The sequence below is a fragment of the Marmota marmota genome, unplaced genomic scaffold (assembly GCF_001458135.2).
Source record: "Marmota marmota marmota unplaced genomic scaffold, marMar, whole genome shotgun sequence".
Classification (NCBI taxonomy): Eukaryota; Metazoa; Chordata; class Mammalia; order Rodentia; family Sciuridae; genus Marmota; species Marmota marmota.
The window spans coordinates 41,434,636-41,459,155 of record NW_025999990.1 but is presented as its reverse complement, the minus strand read 5'-3'; positions in this window follow the sequence as shown (position 1 = coordinate 41,459,155).

Here is a 24,520-nt window from a genome sequence, read left to right as displayed (position 1 = left end):
CAACTAAAGAAATGTGCACTTGTTTTGAAGATGAAGTTACAACAGTGTATAGGAACTCTTATGTTTCACAATTAAGTCAATATTTGTTATGCTTGGTAAATTGAACAAAAAAAATATGCAGTACGAATAAATGTGTTACATTCTCCTGTTTTTAATTGCTCTTTTTAAAATTTTTTTAATTGTTAATGGACTTTATTTTATTTATTTTTATGGCGCTGAGAATCAAACCCAATGCTTGACACATGCTAGGCAAGCACTGCACCACTAAGCCATAACTCCAGCCCTACATTTTTCATTTAATCAACAAAGCATTGAGCACATTCTTGTGTTAAGTAAATTGCAATTAGAAAAATAAGAGTTAGGTTCTCTACTAATTACTCACTGTCTTCATATAAACTTTCTAAATTTACAATGGGAAGATGAAATTTTAAAAACTCTTAGCCATAAAAGCAATAAAAATAATGAAACCTAAAACAATACACTACGTTTTACTGAAGCACACTTCAGTACAGTAAAGGACAGAAAAGAGGGATTAAGCAAAAAAAACCCTAGAGACATGAATGACAATAATAAATTGCTTGAAACTTCATGTTACAAAGCTAGGAAGAAATAAATACTTTGATAAGTAATATCAGTTACAATCTTTGCCCTGAAAAATGAAGTATTTAAGTAATTCTGTTCCTCTACCCCTTTCCCTTTCTCAGCTATAGCTTGCCTAGTGATCTAAGATTATACCCTCTTCATTCTCTAAAGAATAGCATGAAAGTGCTTGTTTGAAAATAAAATGAGGGGTTGAAACCCTATACTTTAGAAGAGAGAATCAGTTACCTGACACCCAATACCTATCCTTGCTGTGTTAAGAATGTCAGTGTTTCACATGCCCCACTCAGGAAAAGAGTTGCTTCAATACACGCTTCTGTGGCTTTATTCAGTTTGGTTACACTTCAGGGAGTTTAATTTCATGCAAAGCTTTCAGATAGCACTTGGTAGTGACAGGAGCAAATCTGGCTACATTAAGCAGTAGTTGGAATTTTTAAAAAAATGAAAGCAACCTGGATTGCTAATGCTTGATCTAAATTTTTGCCTTGCCCTGGAATTTAGGCTTCACTGAGAGAGAAACAAAATGTTGACATTTCTGGAAGTATTAATTAAAAATGTAAACATAATGGGATGAAAGATGATCTTGTTGCATTGGGTAGGGTGTATATTATGACCATAATGGGAAATGGCAATGAAAAGTGGATGTTGGAGATTTAACTAAACTGAACTGATTTCATGGAAGGCTTAAGGATCGACCTGACTGGGAAGAGTGGTAAAACACCTGCACTACTAGTCCACACATGAACAATGCACTTATTTTCAAACAAAGAGCAGATAATGCTCAGGCTTTGGAAGGGGAGATCTATTTTTCAGAGAAAATATGGACACCTGAAAGAAACACAAGGGGCATTGTGTTTAGGAATGAAACATGTGATCTAGGGAAATGCCAGTTTATCCAAGTTCTGGCTGGATTACTGCTTTGTTAAGAGAAGGGACATATTTTTGAAACAACTGTGATTAACTGAGGTTTAATGTGCCTTTTTGTAATTACCTATAATTTTAAAAGATTACATTGTAGCTTGTAAGCCTGGTTAAAAAACAAATCAGGTGATCTTTAAAAAAAAAAAAAAAAAAACTCCTGTGTTTTATTGTTTAGAATTTATCCCCAAATACAAAAGAACTCTTTTGCTGTTTACTAAGAGCAATTTTGTTCATTCACTTTGGTTTCTCTTTTGGCCTTTGGTTTCTTAATACAGTTATATCAACATCAGTTATTTAATATTTCTCAAAATTCAGATAATTGTACTAGTGACTGAAGAATCACCCTGCACAACTAGGATTTCAAATAAGATGAACTGTCACAACTTACTGTTTTCTTTCAACCAAAGGATGGAACCTGAGTAAATTTTTCTTACACATTCAGGAACTCAGAGAGGTGAAAACTCTCTGGATCACAAATTAACTCAAAGAATGAACACAGTTTGTTAGTATTGCTTTTTGAGCCTCATGCTATTTCTGACCAAGAGGACATTCTCCTAAGTTGCAAGACCTAATGCAAATTTGATACTCAGCTTCTCCACCCTCTTAGCTCCATCTGTAAACATAGGGAATTAATTATCCCACGGAATTATTTTTAGCATTAGTTTTTATAGTTCATTCATGTTTACAAAATTTAACAGTGTATTGACTAGTCTCTTTATTTATATTATTTCTTACATCCCACTCCTTTCTTCTTATGGAAGCATATAATTTAGTGTTCTTTCAGGAAGCATCTGTGACATTTAAGCACACAATTTATCTCAGTTCTTAAACAATATTATTTCATTGCTGTATTCTGTTGATGCTGATGAGAAATCTGTCATAAGACTGTCATTTATATATAAACAATTTCTCTAAGATTGGAGGAAGATAATTAGAATTAAAATAATTCTAAGGTTCCTGTTTTATTTATCCAAAGGACAAAGATATTAGCTTTAGATTCATTAATAAATTCATAAGTTTTAAGAAAACCACTGATATTAACTATCAAACCAGTAAAGGAGGAGAAAAAGAAAAAGAAAATCAATCAAACCAACTAAAGGAAAGTGAGAAGCAGTACATAAAAAGAAAAACTAGAATAAATGAAGTGCAAAATAAGACTATAAAAATAATTCAAAATATGTCAATAATCACTAAGTTAGTAAATTTACCAGATATAAGATAGAAGCTCCAGAATTATTACTTCTTAAATCCAATTAGGTATTCTTAATAAAATACATTTAAAACCTTAGAGCACAGAAAGGTTGGAAGTAATATTATAGGAAAATATATATTATGTACTCACTAACAAAATTAAAAGCTGACATAGCTAGCCACAGTGGCACACACCTATAATCTTAGAGACTCAGGAGGCTGTGGCCAGCCTCAGCAATTTGGCAAGGCCCTAAGCAATTTAGCAAGACCCTGTATAAAATAAAAAAATATAAAGGGATGGGGATGTGGTAAAATACCTCTGGGTTCAATCCCCAGTATCAAAAAAGAAAAGAAAAACTGAGGTAGCAAAACTAATTGTGGTAAAAAGAATCTGAAATGACCCTAAGATTCCCAGACCTTAAGTATGTATACATTTGCCCAATTATTCAAACACTAATCTACATGCTACTATAAAGGAACTTTGCAGATATCCAAGTCAATTGACCTTAGATAAGGAAGTTTTCCAGGTGAGTCTGACATAATCACTCAAGCCATTTATATATGGTTTTATATGGACTGCAAGAGGCCTTTGGGAGCTGAGAATGGCTCTTGGTTGACAGGCCGCAAGATAAAATGGGATTTCAATCATACAGACACAAGGAACTGAACTCTGTCACAACCACATGTGCTTGGAAGAGGACCTGGAGCTCTAGAGAAGAACATAGCCTAGCAAATATCTTGATTTTTTTTTGTACCAGAGATTGAACCCACTAAGACACATCCCCATCCCATAACCTTATGAAATTCTGAGTAGAGGAACAAATATGAGAAGTGGCCTATAACCTAGAACAACCTAGATAGTCCATATAAATCAACTCGGAGATAACTCAGATGTCGAAGTTACTGAAGACTTTCAGAAGCTATTATAAACATATTCAGCAATCTAAAGGAAAATGTTTTCCAATAAAATGATGTCTTAATAAATGAATAGGTGGTAAAGCTCAGCAAAGAAATGCAAAACTATTAAAAAATTAAATCCATTGCTTTGGATTATATGATGAATTCCTAGGCATGATACCCAATGAGCAATGAAAGAAAAATAAACAAACTGTACATCATCAAAATCAAACTTTTTTCTTCAAAGGAAACTATTAATAAAGTGAAAAGGGGAGGTACTGGGGAACAAAATTGAACAAATTATGTTATATGCATGTATGTCACAATGATCTCCACTATTATGTATGATTAAAATTCACCAATAAAAAGCTGAAAAGACAACTCACAACATGGGAGATTATACGATTTGCAAAACATATATCTAATAAGGATCTATATATATTGAGAATATATAGAGAACTCTTATAACTCAATAAAAGAACACAAATATCCCAATTAAAAATGGGCAAAGGATCTGAATAGATAGATACTAAAGAAGATACACAAGTATATATACTTAAAAAGATACTTATTAGACATTAAGGAAAATCGAATAAAATTACAATGAGATACTACTTCATACCCACTAGAATGTAAAAAATCAAAAAGTCTGGTAAGTGTTGATGAAGATGTGGAGAAATCAGAGCACTAGTTGACTGCTAGAGAAAATGTAAGATGGTATTGCCATTTTGGAAACTGATTCTGCAGTCCCCAATCAATTAAACATAGAGCTACCATATGACCTTGTAATTCCATACCAAGGTATTTACTTAGGAGAAACAAAAATTATGTTCACACAATAACTTGTGCATAAATTTTTATAGCAGTGTTATTCATAATAAAGATGGAAACAACATAATGCCTGTCAATTTTTAAAAAAGGATAAACAAAATGTTTATCCTTTATCTATATAATGGGATATTATTTAGCAATATAAAATAATGAAGTTCAGATAAATAAGTAAAATATGGATAAACACTGAAAATATCTTCCTAGGCAAAAAACAAAAAATCAAGCACACACACACAAAAAAAAATCTATTATATGATTCCATTTGTATGAAAGTCCAGAATAGGTAAATCCATAGAGATGGAAAGTAGATTAGTGGATATGTAGGGCTTGGGTAGAGGTTAGGAATGACAACTAAAGGTACAGGTATTTTTAGGTTTTTGTTTTTGCAGGGCTGGGATTGAACCCAGGACCTCACATATGCTAAACAAGTATTCTATCACTGAACCATATCCCCAGTCAGGGTTTCTTTCTGAGATGATATGTTCTAAAAATGTTCTAAAATTAATATGGTAATTATTGCATATATCTGTTTATATAGTAAAAGTTCATTTAATTGTATACTTTAAATGGATGAATTGTATTACATGAATTATTTACCATACAGTTGTTGTTTTTAAAAAAATGAACTAAATGGAAATCCCAAGCTCAAAACTACATAGTAGCTAAAATGAAAAATCCAATAGATAAGTATAACAGCATATTTGAGATGGCAACTGAAATAGTGAAGAATGTGAAGACAGATAAATATAAATTATACACATTGAAGAACTGAGAAAAAATATAGACACAAAGGGGCTGAATATAAAAGAATGGGAAAACATATACCATGAAAATCTGGTATGGCTATATTAATATCAGACAAAGTCAGACTCAAGAAAAAGAATACTACAAAAGATAAAGCAGGAAATTTCTTAATGATGAAAACAATCCATTAGAAAAATGAAACAATTTATGTATGAATGTGCCTAACAAGAGCTTCAAAATTCATTAAATAAAATTGACAGAAAAAAAGGGGAAAAATAGAGAAATCTACAAGTTACATTGAAGATTGTAATAACCCTCTCTCAGTAACTAAGACAATTAGACAAAATATCAGTAAGGGAATAGATGATCAAGCACCTTGACCAATTAATATTCATTAAAAACTCTTGCCAACAACTGCAGAATGCTCATTCTACTCAGGTACACGTGAAAACTTCATAAAGGCAGACTATACACAGAGAAATAAATTCTTGGTAAATTAAAAAAGTTTAAGATCTTATACAGTGAAATTAAATTAGAAATTAGTTAAATAAATTAGAAAACCCACAAATATCTGGAAATTAAGAAACATAATTCTACTTCATACCTGGGGTCAAAAAAAGCCCACAAGAGAAATTATAAAATATTTTAGTATGCCCTATTCACACCCCTGTACCGCCTTTTCTTAAGGTAAGAGTGGAGACTAAGGCTGACCAGGGTTTAGTCTAAATTTAGTCTCATATTTTTTAACTTTTAATTTTGAAAAAATTATAGATTTACACAAATAATATAGGAAAGTCTCATGTACTGTTCATTCAACTTCCCCCAATAGATACATCTTAGTAACTATAGCTACTTAAAACCAGGAAATCTTAAAACTAGGTAACTGACATTGTCATCTTCTGTGTTGTTCTATCATGTTACATTCATGGAACGAACACCAAAATTAAAATATAGAACTGTCACAACAAAGATCTCCCTGTGCTATCCCTTAAAGTCATAACATCCCTGGCAACCATTAATTTGTTCTCCATATCTATCATTTTGTCACTTCTGGAATGTTATATAAATGAAATTATACAAATGTGACCTTCTAAGATTGGTATTGCTGTGGTTTGGAAATGGTAAGAGTGTGCCCCCTCCCCAAGGGTTCATGTGTGGAAATTTAATTGTAAGATATTAAAATGATAGAAACTTAATCCAACAATGGTGTTTAGAGGCAGGGCCTTTAAGAGAGATTAGGATCAGATAAAGTCATCAAGTAAAGCCATCATGATTGAATATTGATGGCTTTATAAAAAGGGGGAGAAATCAGAAGAGACACACACATATGATCCCTGTCTCTTGCCATGTAAATGCCCTCTGTCACTTCAGGACTATGCCAGCAAAAAGACCAGATGTGGGCCCTTGAATCTCCAGAACTGTGAGCTAAACAAATTTCTTTTATTTATAAACTTTCCAGCCCTTCAGTATAGTAACAAAATAGGCCAACCCATAAGGATTTTTCACTCAGCATAATGCCCTCAAGATCTAACCACATTATTGCATGTATCAACAGTCCACTACTTTTTATTGCTAAGTAGTATTCCCTAGTATATCACTGTTTGCTTAATATTCATCTATTATAGGACATTTGATATTTATAGTTTGGAACTATGATAAGTGTTTACAGTCTTAGAACTATTACAAATAAGACTGCCATAAACAATTGTATAAATTCTGTGAACATAAGTTTTCAACTCTGTTGTCACTAAGAACTTTTAAAAAATGGAGCATTTTTAGTCAAACGTGTAAAACTAGAATAAAAGATTTTTAAATGTGGAAGACAGGTCACTTCAATTTCAAACAGGGAAACATTCTCAAAAGATCTTTTATCCATCTTTCTCCCAAACTCACTCTGACAGCTGTCCACATCTATTTCACTTCCATTCTTTTTCTTCTTCTCTGCAGCCCTACACATCCACATCACTCTTTCTCCCCGCTTTTTATTGTAAGCTACAAAATGATACTTTCTTAACTTCTACTAACCTCTTCCATCATCAGTTTAGAAAAAAACAAAAAGATTTATTGCTTATTGTCCATCCTATGAATATTAGGGATGACACGTATTCCACATATCATGAAAGTAGCCTTAGGGAGAAACAAGAATTTTCAAATATAAAGACATAAATAGGGTACCCTAATTTTACACTATTTCAGAATATAGCAATGTATTTCTATGTGTGCCCATTTATGTATACAAGTATTGATTACCAAATTAACTCTCATACAACAGCTTTAAAAGAAAAAGAAAAGGAAAATTGAAAATATTACAAATAATGCAAGCACAAGAGCAAACAACAGGAAAACAGCTCAATCTCTTCTCATCTTTATTTAAACAACAGTCACAATATAATAAAATATGAAAGAAGTGAACCAAAATAATTTAAAATTATTTTTAATCTATCTGAAACAATTGCAATTATCAGTAACAATGAACTTTACTATACATCTGAAATGTTAACTAGTAGTAGAGGTACATGTGTGTAATATGTAAATAAATAAAAGGTTTAGAGGCCAGTGGGCCAATGCACTGACAGTGCTAGGCATTCTGCCTCTCTCACTCGAACCTCCCCACTAGATTGCTCTTGTGAAAGTCAAACTGCTGAGTTGAGCTCCTACTGAGATCTCTTTGAGTTCCTAAAGCTTATCTGTTACCTCTTCCCCGATGAGCAGATACCTGCAGTAAGTCTGGACCTTGGTACCAACTGAATGGCTAAAATTAATGTTTTTCTTTGCCTTGGTTCTAGACAGATTTCCTGAGTTTGCACCTCACATCTACCTACTCCTATAAGCCTCCAAAACTATGACAAAACCAATCATCTAGGTTGAATATGCTCCATCATTCACATCAGACAAGCACCTGGCTGTCTTCTCCCTGGTACCTAGGAAAGAGCCTGGCAGCACATGGATCTGGCACAGAACTAAGAACAGGGCACAGAATGCCATGCCTACAGTATTAATTAGTCTTTCATAATACTTTGCTCTAGGTGTAAAGTTCTTAAAATCCAAATTAAGAATAAACTTTATAGGTAATTTTGAAAAGAATAACATAGCATTTAATGGAAATACCAATAATTATCAAGTACTAAATGCCTTTCCAATATAAAGACACATTTACAGTGATATATTTTAATTGACTATAATATATAAATACATACATATATATGTATGTATTTATCAAATACAACATGTTTTAAAATATGTATACTTTGTGGAATGGCTAAATCAAATTATTTAATATATGCCTTACCTCACACACAGATTTTTATTTTTGTTTTTGTCAAGAGAACACTTAGAATCTAGACACTTGGCAATTTTTAGGTATATAATATAATGTTACTAATTATGATTACAATGACATACCATATGTCTCTTGAATTTATTCCTCCCCTGTAGCTGAAATTTTGTCCCGTTTGATCCACATGTTCCCAGTTCCCTCCTCCCAGCCCTCTAGAGTAATACTTTTTGAGTCCCATACTCTTAGTTTTGAGTTTCTTGAAGACAAAGACCTATACCACTTTGTTTCCCCAGGCCTGCATTGAAAATAATAATCAGGATATTAATAATTATTGCTTCTACTTTTTAAACATTGGCTATATTCCAGGATCTTACTAAGCACATTTCAAATATTGTTCCACTTAATCCTTATAATAATCTTATTATCCCTCTTTACAGATGAAGAAACTAAGCTCAGAAGCCCAGTAACTTACCCAATACCTTACAATTAGTACATGGTTGAACCATATACTGTAAGAACCCAGGTCTTTCTCATTTTGAAACCCAAACTCTTAACAACTGTATTCTTTTCTTTCTTTCTTTTTAACTTTTCCTAACTTTTTATTGTGAAACAATTTTAGATTTATAGAAAGATTGCAAAGATAGTATGGAGAATTCCCATATGCCCTTCACTTAGCTGCTTCTAATGTTAACATTTTACGTAACTATGGTGCAATGATCAAATCCAAGAACTACCATTTACTCTTTTTTTCCTTTTTCTCCATTCTTTTTTGTTGTTGTTGTTGTTCTAATTAGTTATACATGACAGTAGAATGCATTTTGACACATCACACTTAAATGGAGTATAATTTCTCATTCTCATTCTGGTTGTACATGTAGAATCACACAGGTCATGTAGTCATATATGTAAATAGGGTAATAATGTCAGATTCATTCAGCTATCCTTCCTATCCTGATACCCCTCCCCTCCCTTCATTCCCCTCTACCTAATCCAAAGTAACTCTATTCTTCCCTAGCCACTGCCCCCCTTATTGTAATTTACATCTGCATATCAGAGAAAACATTTGGCCTTTGGTTTTGGGGGACTGGCTTATTTAACTTAGCATGATATCCTCCAGCTCCATCCATTTACCAGCAAATGCCATAATTTCATTTTTCTCTAAGGCTGAGTAATATTCCATTGTATGTATATGCCACATTTTTTTTAATATCCCCAAAGCAGCATTTATTTACCCTTTGAATTTCAAAACATTTATTTTATAAGTCTGGCATTTCATAATCACCTGTCTTGATTGACATGGGCTGACACACATGGTGCTGTCAAGATACACAAGGACAACTGCCAAAGAGTTACAAAAAATAAATCCATGATTCTTAAACAATTGCAACCCAAAAAAAAGAAAGAAAAAGTTACACATATCAAAACTTTAGATGCATTGCGTTTAAAAGGTTTGTGTACATCATAATTTAAAGAGGCAAAACAAGGTGCTACTGAAACCTCACATCAAAGTTTATTATAAAGCTGATGGAAAGGAGCAAGTTGTCTCTCTGTATCAGCTTTCCTTAACAATTTTCCATTAGCTGAAGAAAGAGGTGAAAGGGCTGAATTCATTTTTGCATGCACAAGATGTACTGCTTAACAAAACACTATCAGCTTGTTTTAAATATCAACCATAGCCTGTGTTGGCTAATTCTCCTCTCTAAACTCCCCAATCACTTTTGCCTAGATTTGCCATAGATTAATAGGCATAGTTAAATGCCGCCACATTTTTAATCCATTCATCTGTTGAAGAAAATCTAGGTTGGTTCTATAGTTTAACTACTGTGAGTGCAGCTGCTATAAACATTGATGTGGCTGTATCACTTTAGTATGCTGATTTTAAGTCCTTTGGGTATATTCCAAGAAATGGGATAACTGGGTCAAATGGTGGTTCCATTCCAAGTTTTCTGAGGATTATCCATACAGTTTTACAGAGCAGTTGCACCAATTTTCAGTCCCACCAGCAATGTGAGTGTACCTTTTCCCCCACATCCTAACAACTGTATTCTAATGCTAAGGGGAAAAAAATGGATATAAAGTTTAACCCTACCCTCCAAGCCAGAAGTAATGGAATGTTGTTACTTAGAAAATATAACCTCCAGCCATGTTTTCAGCTAATGAAAGAATACTGGTCATGATACTCTTGAACATGTGTCACACACACACACACACACACAAAAATAAGTTGCAGTGACACAAGTCTCAATTGAGTAAAAGAAATATAAAATATTAACTTTTGTAAAGGTAACTGAGGTTACTTTTCCTTGGTGAGTCTAGTTATTACTGCATACATGTCAAATAAATCTATTTATGAATTTGGCACCAGGTAGCAATTTAAAGGAAAAAACTATGAGTGGAAAAAAAATCATTGCTTGCAGCAGCAAAGAGAACCAAAAGTGATGCAATTTCTACTGCATGTCTCCTCAAGTCAAAGAATTCATTAACACCTATACAGTACTTGGGTAATCTTGAACAAAGCAAGTTACAATATTTAACCATAAGTTCATCTTGCTTTGTAATTCTGTGACTTCATATTAGAAGTTTAAGTACACCAATTACTTCAACATTAAATACAGATATAACCATTTCAAGTTCTTTCTCTTTAAAAAGTCTAGATCAATCACAACATTTTCTAAATAATGAATTCTAAAGGGGATATTCTGCTATTAAAGTTAGTTCTATTCATTAAAATGAGAAAATATACCATAGTGCTCTTCTTTCTAATTCTAAATAATTTTTAACTTATTCTGGTTTTTTTAGTGGTAGAAAATGCTTAAGTTGACTTAACAAGGTCCTGTTTTCATTTCAATGGAAACTCTCTCTAGTCAACAATATGTATCCTATCAGCTTTATTATATAAACTAACCTGATTCCTGGCCCAAACTGAGTGTTCTGGAATAAATATATATATAACCTCTGTCTATCTGACTCTCATCTAGGTATTTGCAATTGGGATCCAATTCTGATCAGCTAAGGTTGTTTGCTTAAACTAAGTTGCTACAGGAGGACTCCCCTCCCTACCATAAACAATGAGAAGCAAAAATAACAAAGGTAAAAATTACATTATCTTAACAAAAAATACCGGTACTATTGGTTAAATTATGTCCCTCCCTAAAATTCTCATGTTGAAGTCCTATCCTTCCATATCTTAGAATGCAACTGTATTTGGAGTAGATCTTTAAAGAGATAATTAAGTTAAATTGAAATCAATACCATAAGTCCTAATCAAAATGACTGGTGTCCTTATGAAGATGAGTAAATTTTGACACAGTCATGTATAGAGAAATTATGTAAATACACAGGAAGAATCCATCCACATGCCATGGAGAGAGACCTAGAATAGACCTTTTTCATAATATCCAAAACAAGCCTAATGATAATTTGATCTCATACTTTAAGGCTCCAGAACTGTAAGAAAATATATATTTTTTTTTGTTTTTTAGACCATCCAGTATGTGGTGCTTTGTTATGGCAACCATGGAAAGCCAAAACAACCAGAAAGAGATATGTCCCTGTTTGAGTTGCTTAGGATAGAATGTAAACCCTGAGGCACAGGTACCAGAAGCCACAAAAATAAAGGAAATAGTAAAACTACTCCTTGTGGCACATGAAATAATTTTTTCCCTCATAAGAAAAGGAGAAAAGGGTTCATAAGAAAGTTTAAAGTTAATGGACTGGGATGTAGTTTAGTGGTAAATATGTCCTGGCATGTAAGAAACCCTGGGTTCAATCCCCAGCAGCACAAGAAGAAAATAAAATACAAGTTTAGAGTGGAACTTTAAAGTTAAGAACTTTTTGGATGAAGGGCCAAAGGAAATTTCTCAAGATGTTCTAAAAGTATCCCTAACAGACCATGTTGATTATATCACTATGATATAAACTCCCAAACTTTCAATGAAGGCTACTACATATGGAAATAGGGACCCAGAGCCAGAGGTGGTGACTATGAGAGCCTCAGCCTGGCATTCCCCTTCCCATTTACCTCATTGACTTCTAACTCAGAAACTTGCGAAAATCTTTGCAGAAGCCCCCAGAGTCCCACTGAGCATGAAATATACCTCACAAATATTACCTAAATCTCAAAATGCTGGGGTATATTAGTTGACATTGCGTATGCAAAAAAAGAAAAATGAAATAGACTTGCAGTTAGATTGAGAAATAAAGGCCAGTTGCCCCAAGGAGAGAAAATGAGAATAATGAAGCTATTTCCTGATTATAATACCTCATTTGGCCAGAATGACTCCCGGCTTTTGAAATACGTATATCCCTATATTCCTTTTAGGATTACTTTATAACCTCAAAATAAATCCCTTGCCTTTTTTGGTTTAAAGTAGCTCAAGTTAGTTTCATTTGTAACTAAAAGAATTTTAACTAAGGTTTATATAAAATACATATAAAGGAGGACAATGAATAAAGAGCAAAACCTGGTAGATAGTTATTGGACATGTTAATCACACTGACTGTTATCACAGGGAAGACAATGATATTACAATACAATATATTACTCAATACATCAAGTAATAATGCTGTCTCATTTTCCAAAGTTAGTACTCCCAGAATACTCACACAGTATTAGGTAGTGGTTAATAAGTGACATTTAAATATTGTGAATTGTGCTGCTATAAACATTGATGTGGCTGTGTCCCTGTAGTATGCTGTTTTTAAATCCTTTGGGTATAGACCGAGGGGAGGACAGCTGGGTCAAATGGTGGTTCCATTCCCAATTTTCCAAGAAATCTTCATACTCTTTTCCATATTGGCTACACCAATTTGCAGTCCCACCAGCAGTGGGACTTTTTTTCCTCACATCCTCACCAACACTTATTGTTGTTTGTCTTCATAATAGCTGCCATTCTGACTGGAGTGAGATGAAATCTTAGAGTGGTTTTGATTTGCATTTCTCTAATTGCTAGCGATGATGAAAATTTTTTCATATATTTGTTGATTGATTGTATATCCTCTTCTGAGTAGTGTCTATTCAGGTCTTTGGCCCATTTATTGATTAGGTTATTTGGGTTTTTTGTTTTGTTTTGTTTTGGTGTTTAACTTTTTGAGTTCTTTATATACCCTAGAGATTAGTGCTCTATCTGATGTGTGAGGGGTAAAGATTCGCTCCCAAGATGTAGGCTCTCTATTCACCTCACAGATTGTTTCTTTTGCTGAGAAGAAACTTTTTAGTTTGAGTCCATCCCATTTATTGATTTTTTAATTTTAATTCTTGTGCCAAAGGAGTCTTATTAAGGAAGTTGGAGACTAATCCCACATGATGGAGATTTTTTCTTCTATTAGACACAGAGTCTCTGGTTGTATTCCTAAGTCCTTGATCCATTTTGAGTTGAGTTTTATGCCTGGTGAGAGAGGTTTAATTTAGTTTTGTTGCATATGGATTTCCAGTTTTCCCAGCACCATTTGTTGAAGAGGCTATCTTTTCTTCAATGCATGTTTTTGGCACCTTTGTCTAATATAATTGTAATTTTGTGGGTTCGTCTCTGTGTCCTCTATTCTGTACCATTGGTCTACCAGTCTGTTTTGGTACCAATACCATGCTGTTTTTGTTACTGTTGCTCTGTAGTATAGTTTAAGGTCTGGTATAGTGATGCCACTTGCTTCACTCTTCCTGCTAAGGATTGCTTTAGCTATTCTGGGACTCTTATTTTTCCAGATGAATTTCATGATTGCTTTTTCTATTTCTATGAAGAATGTCATTGGGATCTGATCAGAATTACATTAAATCTGTATAGTGGTTTTAGAAGTATGATCATTTTGATAATATTAATTCTGCCTATTCAAGATCAAGATAAATCTTTCCATCTTCTAAGGTCTTCTCTGACTTCTTTCTTTAGGGTTCTGTAATTTTCATTATATAGATCTTTCACCTTTTTCGTTGATTCCCAAGATTTTTTTTTTTTTTGAGGCTATTGTAAATGGGGTAGTTTTCCTCATTTCCCTTTCTGAGGATTTGTCACTGATATACAGAAATGCCTTTGATTTATGGGTGTTGATTTTATATCCTGATACTTTGCTGAATTCACTTACTAGTTCTAGAAGTTTTCTGATGGAACTTTTAGAGTCCTCTAGGTATAGAGTCATATCATCAGCAAATTGTGCCAATTTGAGTTCTTCTTTTCGTATGTGTATCTCTTTAATTTCTTTCTTTTCATATACTTTTTGACCATTCATGTTTCTTCTTCTGTGAGTACCTATTCATTTCCTTTGCCCATTTATTGATTGGATTCTTTGTTTGTTTATTTGTTTTGGTGTTAAATTTTTTTAGTTCTTTGTATATCCTGGAGATTAATGCTCTATCTGAGGTGCAGGTGGTAAAGATTTGCTCCCACTCTGTAGGCTCTATGTTCATGTTCTTGATTGTTTCCGGCTGTGAAGAATCTTTTCAGTTTGATACCATCCCATTTATGATGAAATAAAACAGAAAAATAGTCAACTAGGCCTTTCTTATTTTGTCATTTCATATAGGAAAAATAAACTCAAAACAATTGATAAAATGATTTAGGTAGTTCAAAAATTTGAAACAAAATTATTATAATCATAAATTCTCCATTAAAAGGATTATTTTGTAAAAATTAAGTTGAGTTTATCTAAAGCCATAAAAGTTATAGTTAGTATGCTACATTTGCTCATAATTCTTGAGAAATAATATTATTCCCTGTCCCCACAAAATTATTTAACAACATTACTGATTTATATATAAAACAATGTCCATAATATATTTTGATTTACAAAAATCACTTGATTCTTGGGGGCTGAGGTTGTGACTCAGTAGTAGAGCATTCGCCTAGCACATGCAAGGGCCTGGGTTCAGTCCTCAGCACCATATAAAAATAAATAAATAAAATAAAGGTATTTTATAAAAAATATCATTTGATACTTATAGCACCAGGTTCTACATGCTACTTTCATGAGAATGCTACATATTTTACCTAACATCTTTAAACATCTTTGAACTGTTTTGAGTTTTCTCTCACTATAACAAATACCTGAAATAATCAACTTATAAAGAGAAAAGGTTTGTTTTGGCTCAGTTTTGAAAGTTCCAGTCCATGATCAGTTAGTCCTATTGCTTTGGACTTCTGGTGAGAAAGCACATCATGGTCAGAGCATGTGGTAAAGCAAAATCACTCATTTTATGGCCAGGAAGCAAAAAAGAAAGAGGAAAGGGGTGGGGTTCCACAAGCCCCTTCAAGAGGACACTCCCAATGCCTTACAGGTCTCTTATTAGACCCCAGGTCTTAAAGGTTCCACTACCTCCCAATAGCACCACCCTGGGGACCAAGACTTTAACTCATGGGATTTGGCGGGGACATTCAACATCCAAACTAGGGTATGACCTCATAAACAAAATATTTTGATTCCCTTATTTTGAGCAAACTGAAAAATCACAGTATCAATACCAAATTGACAGAAAAGAACCAATGTCCATATTTTTTAAAATGTTGTTTCTGCATTATTTTAATGGTTTTTACCTAGGTTTTATTTTTATGAGAAATCAGAAAGCAAATACATTTTTATTTCTCCTGAATTAATACCTAGGATTGAATGGCTTTTAAAAAACCTCCAAACTGTTTTCCAGAATGGCTGTACCATTTGATATTTCCACCCCCAACAGTGTCTGAGAATTCTAGTTACTCCACATCTTGACCCAAGCTGGGTATTGTCAGGCTTCTCAATTGTATACATCCTATTGGACATGCAGTGATAGCTCATTGTAGTTTTGATTTATATTTCCCTAATGATTAGCAAGTTCAAGCATCTCTGAATGTGCTTACTTACCATCATATATCTTGTTTGCTGATATGTCTGCTCAAATATTTTGCCTATTTTTATGTTTATTTTGTTATTAAGTTTTAAGGGTTTTAATGTATTTCTGGTACAAGACCTTCATCTGATATGTGATTTGCAACCAGAGAGCTGGTTGTTAAATATTTACACATTCTGTGGCTTATCTTTTCATTTTCTTAAAATGTCTTCTAGGGGCTGGAGATGTGGTTCAAGCGGTAGTGCACTCGCCTGGCATGCGTGCGGCCCCGGTTCGATCCTCAGCACCACATACAAAGATGTTGTGTCCACCGAAAACTAAATAAATAATATTTTTTAAAAAATTCTCTCTCTCTCTCTCTCTCTTAAAAAAATGTCTTCTAGAGAGCAGAAGTTCTCAACTTTGGTCAAGTCAAATTTATGAATCTTTTTTGGATCACATTTTTTGGTATCATATCTAAGTAACTTCATATAATTCCAGGTCACAAAGATCTTCCCATTTCCTCTTAGAAACTTTAATGTTTTACACATTTTACTTAGATTCATGATCTACTTAACATTTGTTTGATATATGAAATATACAAGTATGAATATACAATTTTTCTAACACAATTATAAAAAAAGACTCTCCTTTCTCTAGTGAAGTACCTTTGCACCTTTGTCAAAAATCAATTGGTCATATATATGTGTGTCTATGAACTTTCATTTTTCTTATTTTAGGTTTATTATCTAACTTTGTACCCATACTACATCATTTTGATTACTATGGGTTTATATTAAATGTTAAAATCATGTAGTGTAATAAGCAATATGCTGAAGCTAGCTTGCACTTATTTACAAGAGCTGGTGTTGTGCACCTCTTCCCAATTCTGTGTTCAGTGAGATGTCATATTAGTAACTTGACATTACATGGTATATTTATACCACAAAAAATACTTCCAGAGAGCTGGTTGTTAAATATTTACAAATACTACAAATTTTCCAACTTTACTTTTGTTTTTCAAAGTTGTTCTGGTTATTCTAGGTTCTTGGCATTTCAAGATAAATTTTAGAATATTATTTTTTAAATGCTATATTGTTATTAGAACTGCATTAAGTCTATAGATTTATTTGGGGAGAAATGACATCTTAATATTGAGTCTTCCAATCCATAAACCCTGTATATCTCTCTATTTAAAACATTAAAGTTTCTAAGAGGAAACGGGAAGATCTTTGTGACCTGGAATTATATGAAGTTTCTTAGATATAATACCAAAAAATGTGATCCAAAAAAGATTCATAAATTTGACTTAACCATCAGCAATATTATTTATTTTGTTTGTTCTTTTTTTTTTTTAAATTCTCCCCTGAGATAGGGTCTCACTATGTAGCCTGGACTGGTCTCAAACTTATGATCCTCCTGGCTTAGCCTCCCAAGTAGCTAGAATTACAGAGGAGTGTGACAATTGCAGAGGAGTGTGACAATTTCCCGTTTTGTCAGCACTATGTTATAATTTTTTGTTATAAAAACTGTAAAAACTTCTGGTTTCCAAGCATATTTTTTAAGATTTGTCATATTATGTTTGATATTGTTTGATATAGAAATAGTATTGTTTTATGTAAATATTAATGTTAAATTATTCATTGCAATTATTTTTGGTTATGTTTTTTATATATTGATCTTATATCCAAAAACCAAACTCACATCATCTCTAGAATTTTTTTTGTAGATTCCACAGTATTTTCTAGATAGACATTCACATTTTCTGCAAATAAAGATAGTTTTACTTCTTCCTTTACAATCTGTATGATTTTTATTGTTTATCTTGCCTTATTGTACTAGTTAAAATCTCTATGGAATTCAAATGGCTCTGATAGGCATTCTTTGCCTGGTTTATGAACTTAGGAGAAAATCTTTCAGCCATTAACCATTATTTCAGCTATAGGTTTTTCATAGATGTAATTTACCATGAGAAAATTCTCTTTCATTCCTAGTTTACATTTTTTTTTTCTGTACTGAACACAGGGATGTTGTACCACTGAGCTACACCCCCAGTCCTTTGTTGTTGTTGTTTGTTTTTGAGAACAGATCCCATTAAGTTGCCCAGGCTGACTTCAAATTTGTAATCCAGTCTCCCAAGTAACTGGAATTAAAGGTGTATGCCACCTCAGATACCCAAAACAAATATTTTGATCCGAAATGGATGTTAGATTTTGTCCAGATTGTTTTTTCCATGTCTTCAGATGATCATTTGGTTCCTGGTTTTATAATTTGTTAAATCTAATAAATTTGTTAATTTTAAAATGTTAAACAAACCTTACATTCCAAGAATAAAACTCCACCTGGTTATGATGTAGTATCTTTCTTATATGTTGTTGGGTTCAATTTTCTAAAATTTTGCTTAGAATTTTACAACTATTTCATGAAGAACATAAATCTGTTGTTTTCCTTCCTTGTAATATTTTCATATGGTTTTGATGCCAAAATAATGCTGACCTTGTAAAATGAGTTGGGAAGTAGTTCCCCTCTTAGATTTTATAGAAAAGTTTGCATAAAACTGATGTGATTTCTTCTTAGGGTGTTTGTAAGAATTCACCACTAAAACCATCCTCAGTGAATCTCCTGGCTTCACATTCTTTATAGTTAAGTTTTTAATTACAAATAAAAAAAAATTTATTAGCAAAAAGCTATATCTTTTTCAATAAGCTTTTATAGTTTGTTTCTTTGAACTTACTGCATTTCATCTAAAAATTTGACTGTATTGGCGTAAAGTTGTTCATGATAGTTCTATATTATACTTTTACCATCTGTTCCATCTGTAGTGATATCACTTTCCTCATGCCTAATAATTTGGAATTTATGTTTTCTCCCCACCCTTTATTTATTTAATTTTTTATTAGTCTGGCTGGATATTTATAAGTTTTACTAATTTGGTCAAAGAAATTTTGGTTGCAGTAATTTTTGTCTATTGTTTTTTCTGGCTGCAAGTTCATTGATTTCTATTCTGAATTTTTATTTTCTTCTTTTCCCCCTTAGTTTCTTACACTGGGGGCTGATTTGACATCTTTTTTTTTTCCAAAACGGACATTTAGTATTATAAATTTCTCTAAATACTGCTTTAGCAACACTCACATATTTTAATGTTGTATTTTCACTATCTCTTAGTGAAAAATACTTTTCTGTTTGATTTCATCATTGATGCATGAGTTATTTAGTTTTCAAATATTTGGGGATTTCTCATATAATTCTGTTATTGGTTTGTAAAATAATTCTATTGTGGTCAGAAAATATATTTTGTATGACTTAAATGTGTTTAAACTTAAGACATGTTTTATGTATGAAAATACAAGTCTAACTTGATAAATGTTCCATATATACCCAAAACGAATGTGTGTTATTTTTTTTTAAATGGAATGATCTACAAATGTCAATTATATCCAGTAAGTTGATGGTGTTAAGCCTTCCATGATCTTACTGATTTTCTTCCTACTGATAAAGTAAGTATTAATTGTTAAAAGAGTAGAGTGTTGAAATCTCTGGCTATGATAAAGTGGTATAGTTATGGATTTTTCCTAATCTCCTTACTATCAGCTTTCACTTTTCATATTTTTAATTTATATTATTAGATGCATAGATGTGTTATTAGATCCCATTAATGAATTGACTGCTTTATCATTTTGAAAATGACCCTTTTTACTCTTATATACTCAGATTCGCTGATTTACTCAGTAGTGATATAACTCAGATATAAACTCTATTTTTCCTGATATTAGAATAACCATTATCAGTACCTTCTGGTTAGTGTTAGTGTAGACGTCTTTTTGATGCTTTTATTTTTAACCTACTTGGTTCATATATCTAAAATTTGTTTATTGAGGGCATCATATGATTGAGTCTTGCAATTTCTTCCAAAATATAATCTCTGTAAGATCACTGAACTCTACCCGTGTCAACCCAGCTCGGAAATACTCCAGGTACAAGCTGGGGTAATTATAGGGGTTGTTTGTTTACCCTCTCTTAGGGATAACTGTTCTTTACCGACCAATGTACAATGACTTGGAAAATATTGTTTTATACATTTTGTTTTTGTTATTTCAGGTGGTAGGATAAATCTGATTCTTGTAACTCCATCTTGGCTGAAAGCAAAAGTCTTAGAGCTTTACCTTACAGCACCTCAACCTTCTTCAAAGAACTACTCTTGAGTTATGCTACATCATACATAGATGCTGAAAGTAAAAAATGCCTGGAAGTTTTAATCTCTTTTGGTTGGCAAGTTAGCCAGTGACTGGTTGGAAGATTGTGGAAGCCCCAGGTCCTTGCCTCCAAGTACAATAAACTTTTTCATTGTAATTTAAAACCTGGAGCTCCTTAGGACTGAGCTGATAGAAAAATCATGTCCTTGCTATTCTTATTCTCCTTTCTGGTCCTGCCTCCCCAAATATCCTGCTGGTTTCATAGAGGAGCACATTTTTACCAAATCACTTGTACCTGCATGTCTCAGCATCAACTTCTGGAGAATCCAACCCCAAATTGTCTTACATTTAAAATATTACTCTTTTGTAAAATGTTTTCTTCACTAGTTTATTTGCTTTGCTCCTACATTTTGAAAAAGTTATTCACTTGCCCCAAAGAACACATTTTGAGCTGAATAAATATTTAGAATATAACCAATCAAATTCTCTCCACTTAATAAGTGAAGCAACTGAGGGTTAGGACGTTGAATAAAAAACTAACCCACATTTATATAACCTAAGAGTAATTAAGAAAATCTCAGAATAAGCTTTCTTGATTTGATCTTATTCAGGTAAAATGTGCTCTTAATTTTATAGTGATCAGGTTTTACTAGCTATTGGGTAGTATATTACAAAACTTTACTCATGAAAATTGGCAGATATAAATGTTTGTGCATATTTCTTCTGTTGGTGCAAGTTTGTACTTGTACCAGTTTGATTGCCTTCCTCATTTTATGATCTGTGAACATTAACCTCATTTTCTATTAACCTTGAATCAATTATAAAATATTTCCAAATCTCTCAGGATAAGTCAGCTTAACTACATTGTGGAAAATAGCTAACCTGATGTTGTTTGGCTTACTTATAAAGTAGAAATATAATTCTGGTTCAGAGTAGACTATATTTTTTTCTTATCATATGGCAAGTTTAAGATTGCTGTATAAAATTATCAAGTAAAATCAGAAAAAGAACTTTCCTTGGGAACATCTAGGTTAAAAATAAAAAGTGAACTCTTGCATTTTCAAAAATCTTTTAAAATAAAATCCAATAATATTTATTATAATTACTCGAAGTAATTGTAAAAGCAATAGAATTGATGGTATAACATATGTTTAATATTTTTTTCAGTAATTTAAATATTAATTGAAATTAATTGAAAAATTAATTATGCCAAACCATATGTGTTCCTCTGGAAATGACTCTTTTGAAAAGTGAGACTTAAAGGTACGTAGGTATATATGTGAGAAAGGAATGGATATTGGATAGTCACATGTTGATAGAACTTCCATTTCTAGATGAGAAGCAGGGAAGTAAATACAACAAAAGACCACTTATATGTCTCAAGCTCTACCTATTAAGATTCATTTGGGTAATAAGCTATTTATTTGGAATTAAAATACCCTCATAGATTATTATGAGGTTGTTTAATGAAAGTAACATGTAAATGAAATCAACCTTTAAGGAAAGAGTTTTCTTGAGGAAAGAACAAAAATCAAAAGTAGACCTTGGTCTCTATATTAGTTTTCTGTTACTAAAATGAGATACTTCAGGCTGGGTACTATATAAACAGTATAGAGGATTATTTAGATCACAGTTCAAGGGTATGATACCTGACTGGGCTCTGATAAAGGCATCAATGCAGATGCTGTCACAATGGTGAAAGCATGTACAGAAAGGTATCATCATAGGGCAAGACAGGAAGCCAGAGAGAGACTGTGGTCCCACAAGAGCTAGTTTATTCCTTCCGTCGGCAGGTACCCAGTGACCTATCGACTTTTATCAGCCCCCACATCTTAATAATGCCACACTGAGGACCAAGCTCACAACATATGACCCTTGAGAGACACACTGAAACCATATTCAAACCACAGCAATCTCTAATTACAAATGCTGATAGAATCTATCCTTTCCCATTGGTAGTCCTTCTACTTTAACATAAAGATTAACACCCTGGGTTTAGGAATCAGAGTACACAGGTCTCTTAAGATAGGTCGACCACTAAACAGTTATTTTGCTTTCAGTAAATCACCTTATTTCTATGGATTTTATTCCCTAATCTGTAAAGTAGAAAATACAGTAATAACTAGTTCTCCATTAGGGACACTGTAAAAATTAGATGAGATATGTGAAAAGTGTTTAGGATGAGGCCTGGCATTGATCAATAAATAATAGCTGTTTGTTGTTATTACCATCATTAGTTGTTGGAGACAAAGTGCTTATGACCTATAAATGCTCAAAGATTTTTAAACAATGTCTGAGATCTAAAAATACAATTGGATAGATATGGAATACAGGGGCATCTACACATGTAATAAAATGTTATATGTATGTAACACATTTCATTGCTTTCTCTTCCCACTGTCACTTTACCTGAGAACTTTCCCATATATAGCAACACAGCTCTGAGGCCTACTCGCCAGATTTGTATCATGAATACTTGACACAAGAACATCCAATTAGTTAGATGCTCAATAGCCAATCATACTTCTATATCCAATCTTCTCACTTCTGTGTGTATAAATTAGATTCTTCAGTAATGTACTCATAATTAGTAACACTATGGAGATTTTGGAACTAAAACTGTGACCATGTGGAACTTCAAGTAAAGAAAAGAAGCAGAGATTATCCTGGATTACATGTTTTCAGCTTTCTTAATTTAGCCTTTATTTTAAAGCACATCTTCTAGTAATTTCTTAAGAAAAGATAACAGTTTGAAGGGCCTTATGTACCCAAAACTATATTTATTCTACTCTCACTTTTGATTGCAAGGTTGAATAAACACAGAATTCTTGTTTTGTAAATAATATTCTCACAGAATTCTGGAGATTAATCCATTGATTTCTAGTTTCATGTGTTGCTATTAATTAGTGTCATTTGTTTTACTGAATCCTGCTACTTTCTATGTGACTGATGTTCTGTATGTGTGTATGTGTTTGTGTTTGTGTGTGTTTTCTCCTTTTTTTTTCTCTGGAAATATTTGGATTTTTTACTAATACATGGTATTCTGAATTTCATGATTTGTACATCTGGTTGATAGCCTCTCTTCATTTATTTGGTGGGTACTTGTCTTCCTTTTCAATCAGAAACTTGGGTTCTTTGTTTCTGGTGAAAAAAATTCAAAACTATTTGATAATTTTCCATTTATGTGTTCTTTCCTGAAACTGCTTTTGTCAGTTATTGGACTTCTGCAATTTATTCTCTGATTTAAAAAAAATATGTTATCTTCTATGCCTCCCCCATTTTTATTTTTTATCTCTTTGGACAGGGTCTCTTGATATTGCCCAGGCTGACCTCTTAACTCCTAGGTTCAAGTGCCCCACCTGCTTCAGTTTCTGAGTAGCTGTAACTACAGAAATACACCGTCAAAATGGCTTGTTTCCTCTTTTTACCTTTCTATTTCTCTTTATGGAATTTTCTCAACTTTATCCTCCAACTCCTTCTGCTGACTTTATTTTTGCTATTATATTTTTATTTTCTAGTATCTCCTTTTTAGATTCCAAAAGTTCCACTTTTACATTGCCTTTCCATTCTCATTCTGTGCAATCAGCAACCACTCTAATTTCTTTGAAGACAGTAATATTATGAACTTTAAAATATTATTCTGCTCTCTGCATTTACTGTTTTCTCTAAGTTCTTTTTATCTGTTTCTGATTTGTGCCAGGTATGGTGGTACATGCCTATAATCTCAGCAACTTGGGAGGCTGAGGTAGAAAGATTACAAGGGTAGCCTCAGCAACTTAGTGAAGCCCTAAACAACTTAATGAGACTCTGTTTCAAGATAAAAAATTAAAAGGGGATACAGCCCAGTGGTAAAGCACTCTTGCATTCAATCCCTAGTACCCTCCTCCCCCATGCCAAGAAGACACTGGTTTAGAACTCTGTAAGCCTAGCTGGGACTTATTGATTTATGTTAGAGTGATACTGACTGGAAGATTTAACATGAGAATAGGATTGCTCAACCTTGGCACCATTGACATTTCAAAATGAATAATTATTTATTGGAGTGGGAAGTGAGCTATCTTTTGTATTTTGTAA